The sequence below is a fragment of the Limulus polyphemus genome, unplaced genomic scaffold (assembly GCF_000517525.1).
Source record: "Limulus polyphemus unplaced genomic scaffold, Limulus_polyphemus-2.1.2 Scaffold393, whole genome shotgun sequence".
Taxonomy (NCBI): domain Eukaryota; kingdom Metazoa; phylum Arthropoda; class Merostomata; order Xiphosura; family Limulidae; genus Limulus; species Limulus polyphemus.
In genome coordinates this window covers 514,621-534,623 of record NW_013666003.1, presented here as the reverse complement: position 1 = coordinate 534,623, position 20,003 = coordinate 514,621, and the positions used below count along the sequence as shown (strand labels likewise).

Below are 20,003 nucleotides of genomic sequence, written 5' to 3'. Positions count from 1 at the left end.
ACACCACCCACCACCAGCTTTTGGGATATTAATTACCAACGAAAAGTGGAACTGACCTTGAGATTTTAGCGCCCGCAAGGCTTAAACGGAGAGCATATTCGGTTGCGGGTTTCGACCTCGCAACACGCAGACTGCGAGTGGAGCGTCCTAACTACTAGGCTATTGGAAGCCTAATCCTTAACCTTTATAACTAATTTCTGTCAATCGTGGAATCTAACCAAACTGAAAACAGTTTATATAGATATATTTATTCTTTTATACAGTTTCGTAAACAAACGCTTACATTAAGAATAAAATTTTTTTTAGATAATTCTTAGTTTCGTTTACCTAAAATTTTAAATGCACAAGCATGATACATTCACAAAGAATTTTTTGTTCGAATACCCATACCACCAAACATGCTCGCCCTTTCGACCATTGGGGCCTTATAATGTGACGGTCAATCCCATTGTTCGTTGATAAAAGAGTAGCCCAAGGGTTGGCGGCAAGTGGTGATGACTATTTGCCTTTCCTCTAGTCTTTCACTGTTAAATTAGGGATGGCTAGCGCAGATAGCCCTCGTGTAGGTTTGCGCGAAATTCAAAAACAAAACAAACTTAAGCACATGTTACAATGTCATGGAATAAACATCAATGTTGGCTTCCATATACTTCCCCTTACAGCCAACCCAAACCATCTTTACATTGATTTGAAAATAACAATATAATTGCATATTAAATATTAAGTACTTGGTTGGTCCTCCTCGTACTCAAATAACTTCCGCAAGGCGATGTGGCATGCTGTCGATGAGGTTATTGATGTATTCCACTGTGCTTTCATCTCAACTTGTCACTAGAAGGAGCTTCAGTAGCTGGGTTAGGGTCGTGGTTAGCAATTTACTGCCTCAGTTCTGCCCAACAGTTCTCAATGGAATTACAATCTGAAGACTCGTGGTCGAGATAATCCTGTAAAATACGTGCAGTGGCGTTTTAAACTGACCGTTTTGACCTTTCCCTAGAGGATATGAAGAGCAGTTTTCCATCATGATGAACAGCTGCTCGAACATGTACTGCACCACCTCGTGTATGTTCACTGTGGGAAAAACAGTCTTCCCTCATCTGTTCTCCAGGCAAACGATGAACACTAAATTCTACCATCAGTTTAAACAAGCGGAAACAGGACTCCTCTGAAAAGATTATATGTTGCTAGTGTCCCAAATGTAAGTTGGCATGTTGTCTTGCCCAAGTAACACAGTGACGGCGGTGAATTCTGATTAATATAGGTTTGCAGATAGCCCTTCTTGCAAAATAACCTTGTTTGGTCAGTCTTCTATTCACTGTTCTTCTGTATACCTTGGAATAAATGTGTTCATGCCATTCCTGTCGGCTTCTACCAGTAGACTTTCCTGGAACAAAATTTCCTATAGTCCGATGAAGTTTCGGTATTATGGATACAATGCACTGGAGGTACTCTACTATTCTGGCAATATCCGTTTGCTTCATACAATTTCTGGACAGTCAAACAATTTAACGCTCTCGCCCTATAACTTCTGGCACGTGACGAGGCATGACTATACACCAAGAACAGAGAAATTGCCTGAACAAAGCGTTGATTTGTTTCGAAACAGATTATACCAAAAGCACACCCCTCTATACAAAACAAGTTTGTATGTGTGTTTTGACAAACAAAAAAAAATGCTCAAAACAACTTATAAGAGACCAGAATAACAACTCGTACATGTTTCTCCGATCATACCCTACTCGGGCATTTACTCAATAAATACTCTATGCATGTAGACAATAGCATCAATATAGAACTGTAGGCAAACATTTTGGCCAAAACTGTACTTATAATGCTCCCCCCCCCCCCCCTGGCACAGCGGTACTTACAACGTTACCCGTGGTGGGCAGAGCACAGATAGCCCATTGTGCAGTTTTGTGTTTACTTACAAACAAGCAAGCAAGTAATTAGAATAAAATAAGATTCCCTCAGAGAAGATGATACACAACTCCATAACTTCTCCTTGACCATAAGTCAATTTTCTCTGATCTATAAATTCGAATCAGACTAACAAAAACCAAGATATTATTATTTGTCGAAATCAATATTTGAGACTAAAACATATTCTAACCTGATTAAATATTAACAATTACTCTTTAGCACATGAGCCCGCTATGGGCAGGTGGTTAGGGCGCTTGACTCGCAATCTGAGGGTCGAGGGTTCGAATTCCTGTCCCTCCAAATATGCTCGCCCTTTCAGCCGTGGGGGCCTTATATGCGTCAGTCAATCCCATATTCGTTGGTAAAAGAGTAGCTCAAGAGTTGGCGGTGGGTGGTGATGACTAGCTGCCTTCCCTCTAGTCTTACACTGCTAAATTAGAGACGGCTAGCGCAGATAGCCCTCGTGTAGCTTTGCGCGAAATTCAAAACAAACCAAATTATCAGCAATAGACAATGCATTGAAACTATTTATATAAGTGTAGATATACAGTTTATTACAACCACACTATGCTGTGCAACAGTGGGTAGTCTCAAAGTGTTAATATGCATATCAATCTGTATACACAGAACAAAGTAAATATTTGGAATAAAAAGTGTTTTTCCTAAATCAAATAAAGTCAACATTCTCTGCACAGTTAAAGCACGAGTAACTTAGTAACAGATATTGGCTAACTTATTATCTTCGTACATAGATCAATATTTGATCTATACAATACTTCTATAAAAATCACACCAGGCAGTTATTTGTACATGTCTTTTCCTAAGCTTTATCGATCACCAAATTCAAAGAAAACAATTCAATACATAAAACTATATATTAGCTATCAAAATGCAATCAACAACCTGTTAACCATCTTTGGTATGTAGCTACTAACAGCATACAATATCATGATATTAAAATTCAATAATGTGCATTCAGAACACCTAGTCATGTAGTAACATGTAATGAAAAGTCAGTTTTTATACTGTTTTCCAATGCTATATCTCCCATTGGCTTCAATATAAGCATAGCGGACATTGCTAACTGTTACATTCCTTCAAGTCTCTTTTCAAACTTCCCAATTTTTCATCTCTTTCCGCTATTTGCTTGTTCTTTTCTATAACCTTAGCTCTAAAAGCACTTGATTTTACAAATATGTTCATTTTGATTTTGTTCTGAGCTTGTTTTGCCTCTTTCAGCAGCACTTCTACACTTGACTCCAGTTTGCCTTCAAGTCAATCATCTTCTCTCGAAGGTCTTTCTTTCTCAAATAATTTTCACTAGCAACTTGCTTCTTCTTTACCTCATTCAGATATAGCTGGCACCTAGTTGTTCCACTTCTTCATGCGTTTAACACCTTCTCTGTGATGGGTAAATCAGCTAATTCACATCCTGTTTCTTTCAACTCATCATAGATCCTTTTGTATGAAGTAAGGCGTTCGTTACTCATATTGAGGACCAAGATGTTTGTTGGTTGAGAACCCTCTTTCTATTGATGACTGACCATGAATCAAAGCCAATAACATCTTGATAACATTCCAAAGTTCCTTGAAGGAGTCTTTTTTTTCTGCTTGATGCCACAATAAACATAATCAAGCCTGTCTTTTCTGTGGTCACAGTTTTGACTTTTTCTGAACATTATATAACTTTGTATTTCTCTAACCCACCGTTTAAACTGCTAGAGTAAATCATCACACTTGCCTGCTAATAACCGCTTGCACTGAAGAAGCTTCTGCAAGATCAGTTCATATTTTATAATTGCTATCTGTGAGTGTTTAATAATAAACCTTAGGTCGAAACCATTCATTGTTCTTACAACATAACATTTTAAAGGCCATCTCTCCAGCAGTTTCTTAGCCAAATTTTGTAGAAAAGCACTGCACACTTTCTGAAATCCAACTACTTTCATTTGGCTAGCTTGATTGTCTTTCTCTGTTTGGTCAGTGAGTTGCTTGGCTACAAATTTAGGTTCTACTTTGTTTTGAGAAACAATATTTTCTTTGTTATGAACATCTACCTTTATAAGCTGAGCCATATTCCTAGCAGAATCAAGCACTTGCTTCTTCATGAATCTTGAAAGAACTATTTGGAAAATACTCTGAAGCTTCTTGGCTAAAAAAGCATCATTGGCTTATCCGTTTGAAATGTTTGTAAAAGGGCAACTGATACTTTGGCAACTGACACAAAGAAATTTAGTTCTGCTGGTATCAAAGCATCTTGTGTATGTTCTGCAAAGTTTGCAAATAATTGACATGTTGGCTGCTTACTCTTGATCAGTTTCTGAGTTTGTTTTAGATAGTTCTTCACCTTTAACCAAGTTTAGATGATCCTTTCAGCTACAGACACATCCTTGCCACCTAGTGATACAAAACTTCAAAGGTAATTGTGCATTCTCCCTCACTACTAGCCTAATAATATTTTCTAGCAGGAAAATCAAAGAAAAAATTGTAGCAGGACTGCATCACACTGTCCAGCTTTCATCCAGTTTTACTAGCTCCATACTTGAAGGCTCCGTATACAACATGCAGTCCACAGAACCCCCATTGATAACCAATGAGATGTCAGGGTCAGATTTCTCCCCGATCCTGCACCAAAACATCAAATAACTTCCTGTTGGTACTTAGTCCATGTTTTGAACCTTGCCAAATGTTTGCAACATTGAGTTTTGAAAGCCCTACCTTAAACGTTCCAGGCAAATCTTCAGATCTTATGTTTCCAAAATATAATGAGTCAAAATATCTGCTTACAGCTCTGTTCTTTTCTCTATCACAGAAGTCCATCAAAAATGTCCATTTGTTCTTCCTGTAAACATTTATTCGATGACTCGTCAAATGATACAATAAAAACTGTCCCTGGCTGTTGAATTTTGCTCTTTAACTTTTCTTTGAAATAAATGCTGAATCTAAAATGGATCGAATAAGAACTTTTTGCGCTACAAAAAATGTCTGCGCTATAGTGATGTCAGGAAACGTCTTTTAAACAGTTGGTCAGTCTTTGAACTTGAATTACGGGAATAATGACTCAGAATGTTTTTTCCTCGTCCATAACGTTTCTGGTGTCAAAACCTAACCTTGTTATTTAACATATACGCTGAAATAGGTGTGACCCTTTGTCCTGATTACTGAGGCTGTTGTGGTGGTGGTGGTGGCAGTACAACCGACTGATCTTTTTCCACCTCCAACTCACTTTAATTAGTCGATGGTTCTAGCTTATTTCAGAAAGCAGTCCAGAAATGAATTCTTCTTTAACTGTAGCACAATCCCCAATGACACAGCGGTATGTCTTCGGACTTACAACGCTAGAAATCGGATTTCGATACCCGTGGCGGGAAGAGCACATATTAGCCCATTGTGTAGCTTTGTGCTTCATTACAAACAAACAAAACTTAACTTTATTTTGGTCTTATGCTTTTTGCTTTGTGCATGGCTCATAAATGCCCTTTCCTCATATGTTCTAGTTCAAAATTGCTATCACATAACATACACCATGCCTATAGATCTGAAACTGGGTTCTTTCCTAACCATGAAGAAAGTTTAGAGTCCCTCAAGCAATCTGTATTGTTTTTGTACGCTACTCATTTTTCTAGAATTTTCTCAGTTATAAAATCAGTAGGTATCTACTGTTTTGAATGGTTTTTCTCCCTAAAAAGAAAATTTAATTGTCAAAAAAGTTAATTCATTAGTACATGAACATCTTTGCCTGAAACTGAGATTACACAAGGTAAGCTGGCAGGAGTTTAATATTTGAATTTCATAGAAGAAATTGTGAGAAGTAAACTTATATGAAGATCTATGATGTTGGTTGTGTTAGTTAATATAAAAAATGTTAAAGAGATAAAATGTCTGTGTTTAGTATGATTATAAACAAACATATTCGCCAACATTCTACTGCTGCCAGCTAAAAAGAAAGTAGCCCAGGATAGAAGGGACGTATATCCCATTCAGTTTCTTTTCACTATACGTGTTTTGGAACTGTTGTATTAAGATCAGTCATTGAAGATAGCTAGTGTTGACAGATACATAAGCCAAAGGTGAAATATACTGCCTTAGCTTAGGATGTTACGCATATTTCAAAACAATGATCCTGGGGGTTCGAATTTCCTTGACATTTTCCTCACTTTTTGCTTAAATCTCAAATTTTTCTGACCTATTTCAAATTCCCCTGACAAAAAAAAAGCCACAAATATGTAAATAATATACATGCAGAAAGTTCAAGCATGCAAACTTTGGTACTTCAGGTCTATGTGGATCTAAACTTTAGCATTTATGAAAAGGCTTTATTTTCCATTCAGTTCCTGATACTTCTTTTATGCATTTAGAATGAGATGCAAGCTAATAGATGTACAAACATCCATACAGATTCATAAGAAGAAACTCTCAATACACACAAAGAGGCTCATATACAAAGATAAACATTTTGGGGTAAATATATACCAGCATTCAAGTATTTAGAGACTCAAACTCAAACATACAGAAATAAACCAAATAGTCTGTTACAGAAACACAGACGTACAGAGGAATTCATGTATAAAATATCCGAGATGTCAACATTCAGATTAAAATAGACAAAGGAATTTAAGAGACACCTATATACATGTCATACACATGAAATGTAAACATACAAAAACCTTTCTTAACTTTTCATCTTTCGTTTCATTACCATAATAGGACGTTCAGTTCTGTTTCCTTTTTGTTGATTGTTGGCTATAAGAAGATATAATGATTATTACGTTGAAACTTTACATGTGGCTTGAGCTAAGTGAAACGTGGATCCAAAAATAAATGTTCAAAGACAGAGGCATAATTCTGACCAAAAGCGCGTATTATTCATATTATGGTTCGCAGGCCGTTATTAGACTAAAACGTCAATAAATTAAGATTATGTTGGGGACAAAAGTCAGTAAAACACGTGACATTCTGCTTTAGGCTTAATATTTAAAAATAGCTTCTTCATCAATGACGTCACACTCTGCTTTAAGCTCAGTATTTGAAATAACTTCCTCGTCACACACGCTTTGGGCTCAATAACTGAAATAGCTTCCTCGTCATGCATTGCTTACGGCTCAAAAATAGCAACAGTTGTCTCGTCACACGTTTCTTTCGGCTCAAAAATAGAAGCAGTTTTTTCGTCACACACGTTTTGTATTCAATTATTGAAATAGTTTCCTCGTCATGCATTGCTCACGGCTCAAAAATAGAAACAGTTTTCTCATCACACGTTGCTTTCGGCTCAGTTACTGAAATGGCTTCCTCGTCATGCATTGCTTTTGGGTCAAAAATAGTTACCACCATCACATCCCCTGATGATGAAATATTTAGAAAATTGACATATGTTAAACTTTTGTCTATAATACTAGCAAACCTGAAATACTAAGATATCTCTATGGAGGAATATTATATAATAGCGCCATCTTTTCCTGCTTAAGAACAGGATTTGTGGACTGGTATTCACATTTTTCTTGTCTCTTTCTGATCCGGCAGTACTTATTACCACCACTCTTTTAGTTCCACATTTCTTTGTTTTTGAAAACTAGATTCTTTTGTTGTTGTTTTTTTCAATTTTCGCGCATAGCTACTCAAGGAATATAAGCAAATAGACGTTCCTGGGTTTGAGCTGATAGACTAGAGGGAAGGTAGCCAGTCAGCAACACTCATCACCAACTATTGGTCTATTCTTGTCTAACCAAAAAGTGGGATTTTAATATCATTCTTATAACGCACCTACAGCCATAAAGTGCAGAACTCGTTTTTGTAGCAATAAGATGTGAGCTTGGACTCTCAATTCAGTCCGAGCATGCTTACCACTAAGCCACACCCGGCATCCTATGAAAATACTGCTAAAAAAAAGTCGCATTCGAAAAATAACTAATGTCACATGTCACGCGATAGTAAGTTTTGTTAAGTATATTGACTAAGAAAACAAAGCTTTTGTAACAAACAAATTTGGTGTGAGGAGAGAGTAAAAAGTATAAATCAGTAGTTAGAGAATAACATCGAATAATAATTACATACTCAACACCGTATTTCAACTTCTTCCTTTTCAGAAGTGTTAATGGACTGGGTGCAAATGGAGTGGGAAGTTTGAGTGCTGTGAATGAACTTAGATCAATTTTCACACGATGTTGTTCGGTGGTATTATCATTGGAAAAAGATTGAGTGCCATTAATAGTACATCCATAAGTCAAAGGTGAAGTATTGGCCTCTTTTGGTCAAAAATGTACTTAAAATTACGTAATAAGAATGAAGGAAAGTTGAGTGGAATTGAAATATGAAATGATTATGTTTCGAGAATTATATATCAAAAGTCATGAACCACCTGTCTGATCGGTGTTTTCATGAACACATTTCATAAAGCGCTGTGTGATAGAATTAGCATAATGATACATAGATTATTATGGTTATTACACAATTCTACCCAATCATAATGGCGGAAATTGGGAATAAATGTACACGCACATGTTTTCATGTATGACAGATAGTTATTTAAATGTATTGAAAGTTGTTGGGGTAAAAAAAGAAATGTTCCATGTTGATAATTTTGGGAGCACATTGACTGCTCTCATGTGCAAAGATAAACCAGCTGATTGCCCATGAATGCACTGAGCGTGAAACATGAACAAACAACGTTCCTAATTTGTTTTGTAATTGCCTCTATGTCTATGTAAGCGTGACCAACCATGAGCCCCTATAATAGTCTAGAAGTCCCTACAGCAGTGATAAATAGCTCTGCAAACGACTGGAAGATTTGGATGGTGTTCCCACAATTAATCACAATTAAAGATACCCGAAAAGCTTAGCATTTTCGGGAGATAGATCTTTCTTCCTTAGGGTTGACTCTCACGTAGGGGTTTTCTAAATATCGTAAAGTGGTTGTTGTATGGATGACGTACCATCGCTGATGAAGTCATGCGTATTTCAGTTTGTGGAAATTTTTCCTTTAAACAGCTTTGTTTTACTTTTCTTTTAACGTAAACGTACCAAAGATATTTGTCGTCAGTGATATTTGACTGAAGTTTGACATTTAAGAAAGCTTTAGTTTGATGAAAAGTTTACATTTAAGGAAGCTTTAGTTTAATGAAAATTTGATATTTAAGGAAGCTTTAGTTTGATGAAAATTTCCCATTTAAGGGAGCTTTAGTTTGATGAAAATTTTACAGTTAAGAAAGCTTTAGTTTAATGAAAATTTTATATTTAAGGAAGCTTTAGTTTGATGAAAATTTTATATTTAAGGAAGCTTTAGTTTGATGAAAATTTTACATTTAAGGAAGCTTTAGTTTGATGAAAATTTTACATTTAAGAAAGCTTTAGTTTGATGAAAATTTTACATTTAAGAAAGCTTTAGTTTGCTGAAAATTTTACATTTGCAAAACAGGACCCTTCTAACCGAAAATTATTTTTAATTTTTTAAAATAATATATTTTAAGAAGTATAAAGTTTGAAAAGATTTAAGTTCGCTCTTAAGTTCGCTGGATAAAACTATTTTTGATCTTTAAATGAAAAATATTTATAGATTCGCTGCTCTTTTCTCAAGTTTTCATTTTTGAAAACTTATTTAAGTTCAATTCCTCCAAGTGTTGAAAAAAACCTTTATTTCGGTCACGATGAATATAATGTAATTGTAATTGTAAAGTTTATGTGTTCGTATACGTTTTATGATAAAAAAAATAGCTTTAAGATTTAAGCTTTCTTTTTATCTAGTTTATATTGATAATTACCCAGTTCCCTATTTGGCTTTACCTACGTAGTTATTACTGTATCGTCTGAGAACTGTACATCAAACATGACCGTTTACATGATAACACGATAGTGTTTGAAGTTATCACTGTTTCTGGAATCCCTCAAGGTTACTACTAGCATGAATAGCCTTCTAAAATTTGCTGCAGATTTTACTGCTCATCTAATGCGCTGTAAACCAAAATATACGTATAAAGATCAGAAAAAACTAACACAACGTTTGACTGACTGTATTGCTTGTACGGGTAGAAACTTAAGTAGTTGTACAATAAGAAGCAATTTACGGGCTCACGTGTCTCCCGTACACGTATAAATGTCAAGTACGTCATTGTTGTTTCTGTTTACGTGCTTTTCATATCTTTACGTGTGTTCTTACCCTGTACTTATTTTCTTATCCCTACATAGTGCTGCTCACATCTATATTGTACAACCAAGCTGTTCGTCTTTCTCAAGAATTTTTAAAAAAGAACAATTTTCTCATAGCATAATAAAACATGCTAACTATACGATTTATACTGGCTATAACAGTTTTTGCAAGCCTGCATTTTTTAAGTAATGAAATGTACTTGAGGTTTCTGCTATAAATGCTCAAATGATCAAAGCTGACAGTCTTTGTTCCATCCATCATCTTAACAATCCAAACCCGAGTGTTGCGACATGCTGGGTCTTGGTGGGGCAAAACCATTAGAAATTTATCTTGCCAGAGAAAGGACGTTGAAACGTTATTGTACTACAGCCAGGAATAGGTGGGGTGGTTCCTCGTTTACTGTGGCCTTAATAGCTCATTTCTAGATTCTGAATAGGTCTCCTCCTTTGAAAAATAACTTGACAGTCATATTTTGAGTTCCTTGGAGAATAAATGTTAAAGTTTGTCATAAAACTTACCTCCCCCCCCCCCGAAAAACTATATCAATCTAGAAACCTTCATGAACCGATAAATTATCATGATTATACTAACCACATAGTTTTCCAGTTATCTGTGAAAATTGTCATAAAAAAGTTTATTTATTCGCTGTATTTTATAACCTTAAGTATACACAAGTTCAGTTAAAGTGATCTTGTAGTAGACAGACAAGAAAATAACGCTCTTCTCTTAGGAACATTTTTTAATATTTATTTAACCAGTGGTTCTCAAACATTTTTTCTCTCGAAGAACCATAACGAGGTTTATACATTATATGCCTTCAAACCTTTCTCAGGGGTAAGATTTCTTAACTGGGTTGATGAGAACTGACATAGTTCAAAACTGCCGTTCTCATAAGATTTCGTATTTTTGACCTACCTGAGTTGGCTGACATAGTTTGAAAAAAAACCTGCAATTTTCAGTTAACCATGGACCCCTAGATAGCTCAGCGGTAAGTCTACAAGTTTCTAACGCTAAAATCGGGTTTCGATACCCGTGGTGGGCATTGCATATATAGCCCATTGTGTTTAACATCAAACAAACGAGCATTTAGCCATGTTAGGAGTTTTTGAATTAATGTGAGCTAGTATTATTGTATACAGGAAAGGTTTCTCAGTGTATATTCAGGCAATTATTTAAAAGGAAAATTAATTTTTCCTTGGTGACAAAGCAACTGTTAACTCAAGCTAGCCAAATAACTCCTAAATCATCATTAACTTCTGATCAAAGCAAGATACCAACATAGATCTGAACATATAGTAACCCACTAATGAATAGAGCTAGCTTAATGTACCGTGCTAACTAGGTGTTTGGAGTCATAAAACAAAAATTTATAATGATTAGAATGCATTGGTTCGTCAGTTGAGTACTCTCGCTGTTAAAGACATTGGAGTCCTGGAGTCTTCACTCTCGAAAACAATACCAGCAAAGTTCAATTCTACACACATATATATATCGATTATAAATTATATTTTGATCTTTAGAAAGCCCCCATGGTTCATGATTAACGTTTGTTTCACCCTGATTGCCTCTGACGAATGTTAAAACATTGTTTTGGTTCTTACATTGATAAATAAATTGTTTAACGTGAAAGACGGTCTTTTCTGTGGAATCATTTGTAATTGTGAAGAAATTACCTCAACAAATGTAATAAACCTGCATAGAAAATATCTCTTATAACTAAGTGATAAGCTTCATATGAACTCATTTCAAGGACGAAGGTCAACTTCTGGTCAAAACTTTGTTCATGAAAATTGTTTGATGGAAGTGGGGAAAATCTGTTGGAAATATTTGTTTGTAGTTATATACGAAGCTACACAATGGGCTATCTGTACTCTGCCCACCACGGGTATCAAAACCCGGTTTCTAGCGTTGTAAGTCCGCAGACATACCGTTGTGCCACTGAGGGGGCTGTTGGAAATATTCTTCTATAGCTGACCAGCACTGTTGTTTGATAACAATTCTCAAATTTTTACCAAATTCGAGAACACCTGATAGCAAGTTGAGGTTTTAACACACATATAATATATTCAGCTCACAGTTATAAACCCCATAAACTAAATAATAAGCTTATTATAATAAAGATATTAGAAATCGGTAAATAAAAATGATGGACTACGCAAATTATTTTGCTTTATTACTTACAATCACTTAGAAGAGAATTCAACTTGTTTCGTGACAACGTATAAATTTCCAGACCCTTGAGTAAACTTTATGAGATAAACTAACTTGCCGGTATTTGACGTCAGCATGAACTAGTAATTAATAATTAATTACAAATTGTAAACGCAATTAGGAGAAAAACAAACATAGAAGAGCTTATTTGTTTAGAATTTGCGCGCAAAGCTACCCCCCACTGCCAACCAACCTCTTTGGCTATTCTTGTTTGGTCGAATAGTAGGACTTTTTTGTTACTTTTATAACGCATCCATGGCCTCTAAGCTCGGAGCGACTTTTTGCTGCAAGGAATTCATAGTCGAATCCCTCTAACCAGTGGGCCACACCTGGTAACAGACAAGATAATTAAACAGTATCATAATTTCTGAAATAAATATTTTTTTTTTTTAATATCTGGTTTTGTCTTTTGTGTTTATAATACTGATTGAGTTTTATTAAACAATTAATTATGAAGAGTTATTATGGAGTTACGAAACCAATAATTAAAGATTATGAAGAACTATATGAAGATTCCTTTGAAGTAATTCCACTCTGTTTTGTGTCTTCACACACACACAGGCATATTGGAAATCCGATTATCGGCAGCATTTATTTGCGGTCTTATATGGTCTGGTAATTAGGGCACTCGACCCACAATTTGCATGTCGTGGGTTCGAATTCCGTCTCCTATCAGCCTTGGGGGCGTAATAAGATTACGGTCAATCCCACTATTCGTTGGTAAAGAGTACCACAAGAGTTGGCGGTGAGTGGTGTCGGATAAACTGCCCTCACTCTAGTCTCTCAGTTCAAAGCTAGAGACGGCTAGATAAAATAGTCCTCATGTAGCTTGGCGCGAAATTATGCAAACAAACATTTGTTAGCAAGTATTAATAAAAATTAAAGCATATACCCCTTAGTAAAGAGTACGTTCAAAGATAACTGTGCGAGGTAGAAAAACTTAGCATTAAGATGATACGGAGCATTACTACAGCAAAGTAGTGAAGGGCTTACGGAAATCACCCCCTCCAAAACAAAGATTTTAGAAGTTCTCATCCGTGCTCAGATCCTTTCAAATCCTTGAAAAAAATTAATGAAAAACTAATTTATTAGGGCTTTGTCTTTAGTTCATATTGCACCAGTAACTGACAATTAATCAGAAATTGTAACCGTAATAATGAAAAATAAAGCGTACAATACATCTTAATAATATCAGGATTTCTCAAAAGAAAAATAAATATTAATTTTCATATTTAGTTTTGCCTCTTTTTTTTTCGGTCCCTGTCAATTAAGACTAATAGTGAGTTTTCAACAATTTGTCTCTGCACTAAATTTCATTTATGAATCAGTGAGCATGCATGTTGACAACTTCCTTGTATACAGAGTGTTGGGTATGTTAAATCAAAACGATTTTGAATGTGCAAATCATCAAGTTAAATAGCAACTATAACTGAAATAAAGTCGCGGTGGAACGGAATAAATCAGAACTACACTTTGACATTGTTTGGGAATGGTATGTAATAGCTATTAAATAAGAAGACATACAAGTCAAATCGCCAGACGAAGCGCCTATAGTTTGCTGTGCGATATGACTATTGAAATGGATGCTAGGAAACCGTCACCTTCGTACCCTAAATGGATTATAGGAAAGAATTCAGGAAGGAGTGGTATGCTTTGGACATGACGGGCTTATGACGGAGTTTTGCAATTGATTATAACGAAGTAGGGAGAGACACTCGAAAGTCGTATAAGCTGTCGTGTTTGTGCACTGTGTTGTAATTTGATTTTTTTTTTTTTTTACAAGTGAAGTATATATAAAGATACATTTTTTGGGGAATACCTTGGTTATTTCTCTTTTATATGATCTAGCTATAAAACTTATTCTAGCCAAGATACACATCGGTATAATCTAGCACTTTCTCAGCCTTTAGGGTGCATAAGATTTCATAATTATAAGGAACCAGAAAATCACTGAATACATGAATAAATTACAATGAAAATCTAGACCCTGGAAAAAATTGTCTTTAATATAAGATACTCTGATCATGTAGGTAAGAAGATAGACATCTTAGAATAACACAATTACATAAAACACCAATTTTCACCTTGAATATTTGCTTCCTGATCACTTATAAAAATCATCTTCCTACTGTTTCTTTATTTCATTATTAATGCATTATGTGAGTTCTTGCTATTAAACATATTTTGTATTATCTAGTTTCAGTTTTTTTAATTGTGTTTTGCTAAACCATGAATGACCATTTTAATAGAACTGCCACCTTTTTTTTTTGGACGAACTTTCAACAAAATACCGATTTTTTTTTAGAATGTACTCAAAGGGACCCAGAATGGTCAGGTGGTTAGGGCGTTTGACTCGCAATCTGAGGGTCGCGGATTCGAATCCCCGTCACACCAAACATGCTCGCCCTTTCAGCCGTGAGGGCGTTATAACGTGACGGTCAATCGCACTATTCGTTGATAAAAGAGCAGTCCAAGAGTTGGCGGTGGGTCGTGATGACTAGCTGCCTTCCCCCTAGTTTTTGATTGCTAAATTATGGACGGCTAGCTTCGCGCAAAATTCAAAACAAACCAAATCTAGTCAATGAGTTTGTACAACGCAATCAGTTCACAGGTTTTTAGTGACAGAGGATTACTGTGGCAAACATGAAGTTTAAGTTCATCCCAGACTGAAAATAAGATTTGGTGATTGTTCTATTTAATGAAGATTACTCAAATTACTGTCGTGATAACTGAATTAATTTTGGATACTACATATGGTGGGTTGCTGCATTATCGTCTTAGAGGAACCATTGTTCACCAGGGTAAAAATGCAGCATTGATGGAAGGGTATGACTGTCAAAAAAATTTAAGTACATTTTGGATTTGTTTTCCTTCGAAAGAAATGAAAGAACCCAACGTCTGCTACAAGAAAGATTCTACACTATATTAACATCTTCAGCGATTTTGTACTATCATAATGATATCCTAGCATCACCTAGTTTTCTCAACATTATTACTCTTAGTAGACCAAATAGTGAAACACGAATCTTCAGACCACATCACACACTTTCAGTCATTCACTTTCCCCAGATTGCACTTTAAGCACCACTGAATTTAAGTTTTCCTGCTTGTATTCGAGATAAACAGATTTCGGACTGCTTATCGGCTCTCATAATACAAATTTTTAACGTATTTCGCATGATATGTTGGAATATAGTCGAATTCTGGCTACTGTTGAAGACATTGATCAATTGGGACACAGTCGGACTTTTACTACAATTTACAAGTCTGTCCAACCATCTGTCGGATAGTCAACATAGTATATTAGTTTATTTATATAAATGTAATTCTTTTTAAATTATTTTAACAGATGGTCAAAGAAAAATTCTTTGGTAATAAATCTCCTGCTAGATGAGCACCCGCCCCTTTTATAGTGGGAGCGATCCTTGCTCTTACGCATTGTATTGCAAACTAACTATAATACAATATGGCTACAGTCCTACATTCATGAGGCTTAAGTAAACACCTGACACACTACATCTCACTATTGTGTTTGCACGCATAAACAGACTGCTAAAAACATGTAAGTATGAAGGAGTGTGGGTCCTTACAACACATCTAATTAGCGTATGTTTTAGCTAGTTAAGTTACTTTCTATTAAATCATGTGGTAAGTAAAATGTGGTTTATGTTATGCAAGAAGTGTGTTTTATTTTCTTATTTTAGAGCAAAGCTGCACAATGAACTATCTGTGCTCTGCTCAATGGAGAATCGAACCCTGAATTTTTAGAGTTTTAAGCACAGAAATTTGCTGTTCACCCATCTGGGGAATGCATGCAAAAAGTTTGTTTTAAAATGACATAAATTAAAATGTGATCTACGATAAGGAAAGTAAACGTTAGTTTTAAAAATTATAATATTTAATACACATCTCACGTCATCAACAAACGTCGGGCCCGGCATGGCCAGGTGGTTAGGGCGCTCGACTCGCAATCAGAGGGTCGCGGGTTCGAATCCCCGTCACACCAAACATGCTCGCCCTTTCAGCCGTGGGGGCGTTATAATGTTACGGTCAATCCCACTATTCGTTGGTAAAAGAGTAGCCCAAGAGTTGGCGGTGGGTGGTGATGACTAGCTGCCTCCCTCTAGTCTTACACTGCTAAATTAGGGACGGCTAGCGCAGATAGTCCTCGTGTAGCTTTGCGCGAAATTCAAAAACAAACGTTCGTTTTTTTTTTTTTTTTTTTTAAGCGGCAGTATTAGGTATAAGGATCTATAGTTCGTTCCTTGACAAGTGTAATTGTTGATTTAAAATATTAAAACTAATTACTGATAAGAGCTTTTGCAATAAAATTAAATTTCGGTAAAAATTATAATATTCGATACAATTACTTTACTAAGAGTAAATACATTTAGTACAGAGTATAACGGCTTCTTTTTGTTTCTGTTTATCGTAATTGCTTTATACAGCTACAATTAGCAGGCTAATGAAGAGTAATAGTATTTACTGAATAATTTGCACGTCATGAAACTGCTTGGTCGTTTGATTTGGATCTGAAAAAAGTAATAGATAATGAATGAAAAATACATGAACTATAGCAGTGGATTGTAACAAGACCCGAAATATCATTAATTATCAAACAAGCTCATCAAGTCCATGCTATAACAACTTGTTGTCAGACGCATTACGCTTAAACTTACAGAAAACAAAAGTTAATATCGCTTTCTGATTCGGAACAAGTGTGTAAGTCTTGCATCGTTGCTAACACTGCTAATGTTAGTTCTATTAAAATTTGTCAAACAAGAACATTCTTTAAAAAATCTAGACTACAATAAGTAAAGCTATTTAACAGAAACTTGCTATTGCGATATCCAGATGTTTTACTAGTGAATGTTCATTTTGCACTAACATTCTATTATTACTTGGTTAGCACACTATAATGTAAATGAATTATCCTGACACATATGCGTAAAAGTTTTTAAAATGCCAGGATTCTTACCCATACTAATTTTGGACTAAACTTGACATTCTATCAGTTGTGCGGCTTCCGCTTAGGTCTCTTCCTCTTTCTTGATACGTGTTTTAAAGAGAATACACTGGAATCGGTTATCATACCCTGATAAGGTAACAGTGAGCAATTTTCAGAAAGTCCCAGGGGATTAGATTGAACGTAGCTATTGCAAAGATATCTCGTTTTCCATCAAGAAACGCTTTCTCCCTGCATTTTATCAGCTAGCATTTATATGGTACATGTGACACAGTTTTGTGGTTTCTTTGTAAGAGGCACTATGAGATGTTTTATTATATATCACACCAGCTTATTTAGAATAAGAATATGAGTATTAAAGATGTCTTTGAATCAGTTATGTCGTAGCAACTGATACCGATAAATATTTATTTGAATCAGTTACGTCGTAGTGACCGATACTGATAAAGATGTATTTGAATCAGTTATTTCATAGCGACTGATACCGATAAAAATGTATTTGAATCAGTTACGTCTTAGTGACCGATACTGATAAAGATGTATTTGAATCAGTTATTTCATAGCGACTGATACTGATAAAGATGTATTTGAATCAGTTACTTCGTAGTGACTGATAAAGATGTATTTGAATCAGTTACTTCGTAGTGACTGATACTGATAAAGATGTATTTGAATCAGTTACGTCGTAGCGACCGATACTGATAAAGATGTATTTGAATCAGTTACGTCGTAGAGACCGATACTGATAAAGATGTATTTGAACCAGTTACTTCGTAACGACCGATATTGATAAAGATGTATTTGAATCAGTTACGTCGTAGCGACTGATACTGATAAAGATGAATTTGAATCAGTTACGTCGTAGCGACCGTTACTGATAAACTATATATAGACTGTATTATACTTCTACCTGCAAAAATATTCACCAGTATTTGCAATTGTATAAATATGCCACTGAGCTACTTTTGAAACTTTGAACGCGTAGAAAGAGTGAATAAAGAATAACACGAACGTCGATTGCACGGCTGATCTGACATATATTCCGTTCTTGTATGTATATATAACACCTAGCACATAACTTGGATCAATATATGTAACATAAACTGGTGATGTGGTTCTATGTTATTTCTATTAGCTTTTGAAAGCAAATCACAAGAACCCACGCGTAATGTTCCTATTTCGCCTACAGCTGTTTAGCTCTGCACATTGGAGAGAAAACAACAGACAGTTAAAATTTTAATAAGACACTTACCTTTTCTATTTTCAACTCATCTATGCTTAGTTTATATTTTCTTTTATCGACTGTTTAACTTTTATTAAAATTAATTAATGCCAATTCACTTTTCTTTCGAAAATAATTACTCTATACACCACGCTCTTGACAACTAGTTATCACGAGGAGTTGCGGGGAAATCGATGTTCACAGTGCCAGAGAGTCCCGGCGAAAGCTTCGTTTGCTTTTAGCTAGCCTACGCACTTGAATAACGTTTATTACTGTGGGCTTCTCTACATAAATCTCGGAGAGTCAGTCAGCCTTCTTTAACATGTGTACAGGGACAGCTGTTGATACATCACGATTCCTATACCAGTAAAGGTAAAATCTGTCCATAAAGTGCTACAATCTAGCACTCTGGTGAGAAGACGATGTACTAAATGCGAATCATGCGTGTAATCAAAACTTATGAGCTGAACTATATTTCGTTTGTCACTGACTTAATACAAGAGATGAGATAAAATCTCGAAGTACAATTATTTTCTTCACAATGATCTGGCGGTCACAGATGTCATCGGACAGAGTAGGCAAGTTCTGTCATAGTCCGTTTTCAATTTAAATAAAATATTAAAAAGTTCTATTCGGAGCTGTGACATACATTACTAATTATATTTGTCAGGCGTTTAATGAAACATGATAAATTAGTGGGCAATCCACTACTGACTACATGCTTGTGAAACATTACCAGTAGTTCTAGGAAATTTCACTGTAGGATTACGAAATGTTGTCAGTATTGCATTCGAAATTAACCTCGCGTTTACGTACTAAAAGAAAATAATGCAAAAATACATTTTTCATGCTTCGAACTTCATGTTAAGCGTATCATTCGTACAAACACGAAACCTAAAAGAACTAGAAAACATGTCATGCTTTACTAGTTATGCCATCCCCCACAATTATAATCGCATTTTGTAGGACTACTATCATGCGTTTTTTTTTATTGATCGTATTACGTCTGAGAACACAGATATATATATAAGTATAGCAGATATTCATACACATACATATATAATATATATATGTGTATATTCGGAGTGCGATTTGCTTTTCTACGTTAATGTAGTAAGTACTGTTCCAGACATAGCTATTAAGGGTTCTTGACCATAGAAAAAGGATCTACATTAATAAAGTCTTACTTAAAAACACATATTTACTAGAATGTGTTATTAACTGATAAATATTTTATACGGCGTATCTCATGGTTGAAGTACTGACGAACGAGAAGAACGGCTTGTTGATGCTATTTACATGCACAAGAAAGCTGATGTATTTATGTTAACAAAATCTATCAGACTGTGATCTGATAAATCTTTTTTTTTTGGAAAAGTTCATTAAAAAATATGTTGTCACAACTGAAAATAACAGTCCACCACGGCGTTTAGTGAAGTGACCGTTTAGTGGCGTTATGTAAGTTATATTCATTAAAAAATATGTTGTCACAACTGAAAATAACTGTCCACCACGGCGTTTAGTGAAGTGACCGTTTAGTGGCG

At 35.4% G+C, this 20,003-nt stretch overlaps 1 protein-coding gene across 2 annotated transcripts in view; it reads right to left on the bottom strand.

Moving 5' to 3' along the window:
• Positions 1 to 18,842, bottom strand: part of LOC106457929 — a 51,109-nt gene extending 32,267 nt beyond the window's left edge. The window contains exon 1 of one of the 2 annotated variants that reach the window (XM_013917377.2): positions 18,490 to 18,842. The gene's annotated coding sequence lies outside the window, so the exon portion shown is untranslated. The remainder of the gene's footprint in view (positions 1 to 18,489) is intronic. The other variant, XM_022384013.1, reaches the window with a different exon arrangement.
• Positions 18,843 to 20,003: the final 1,161 nt, after the last annotated feature.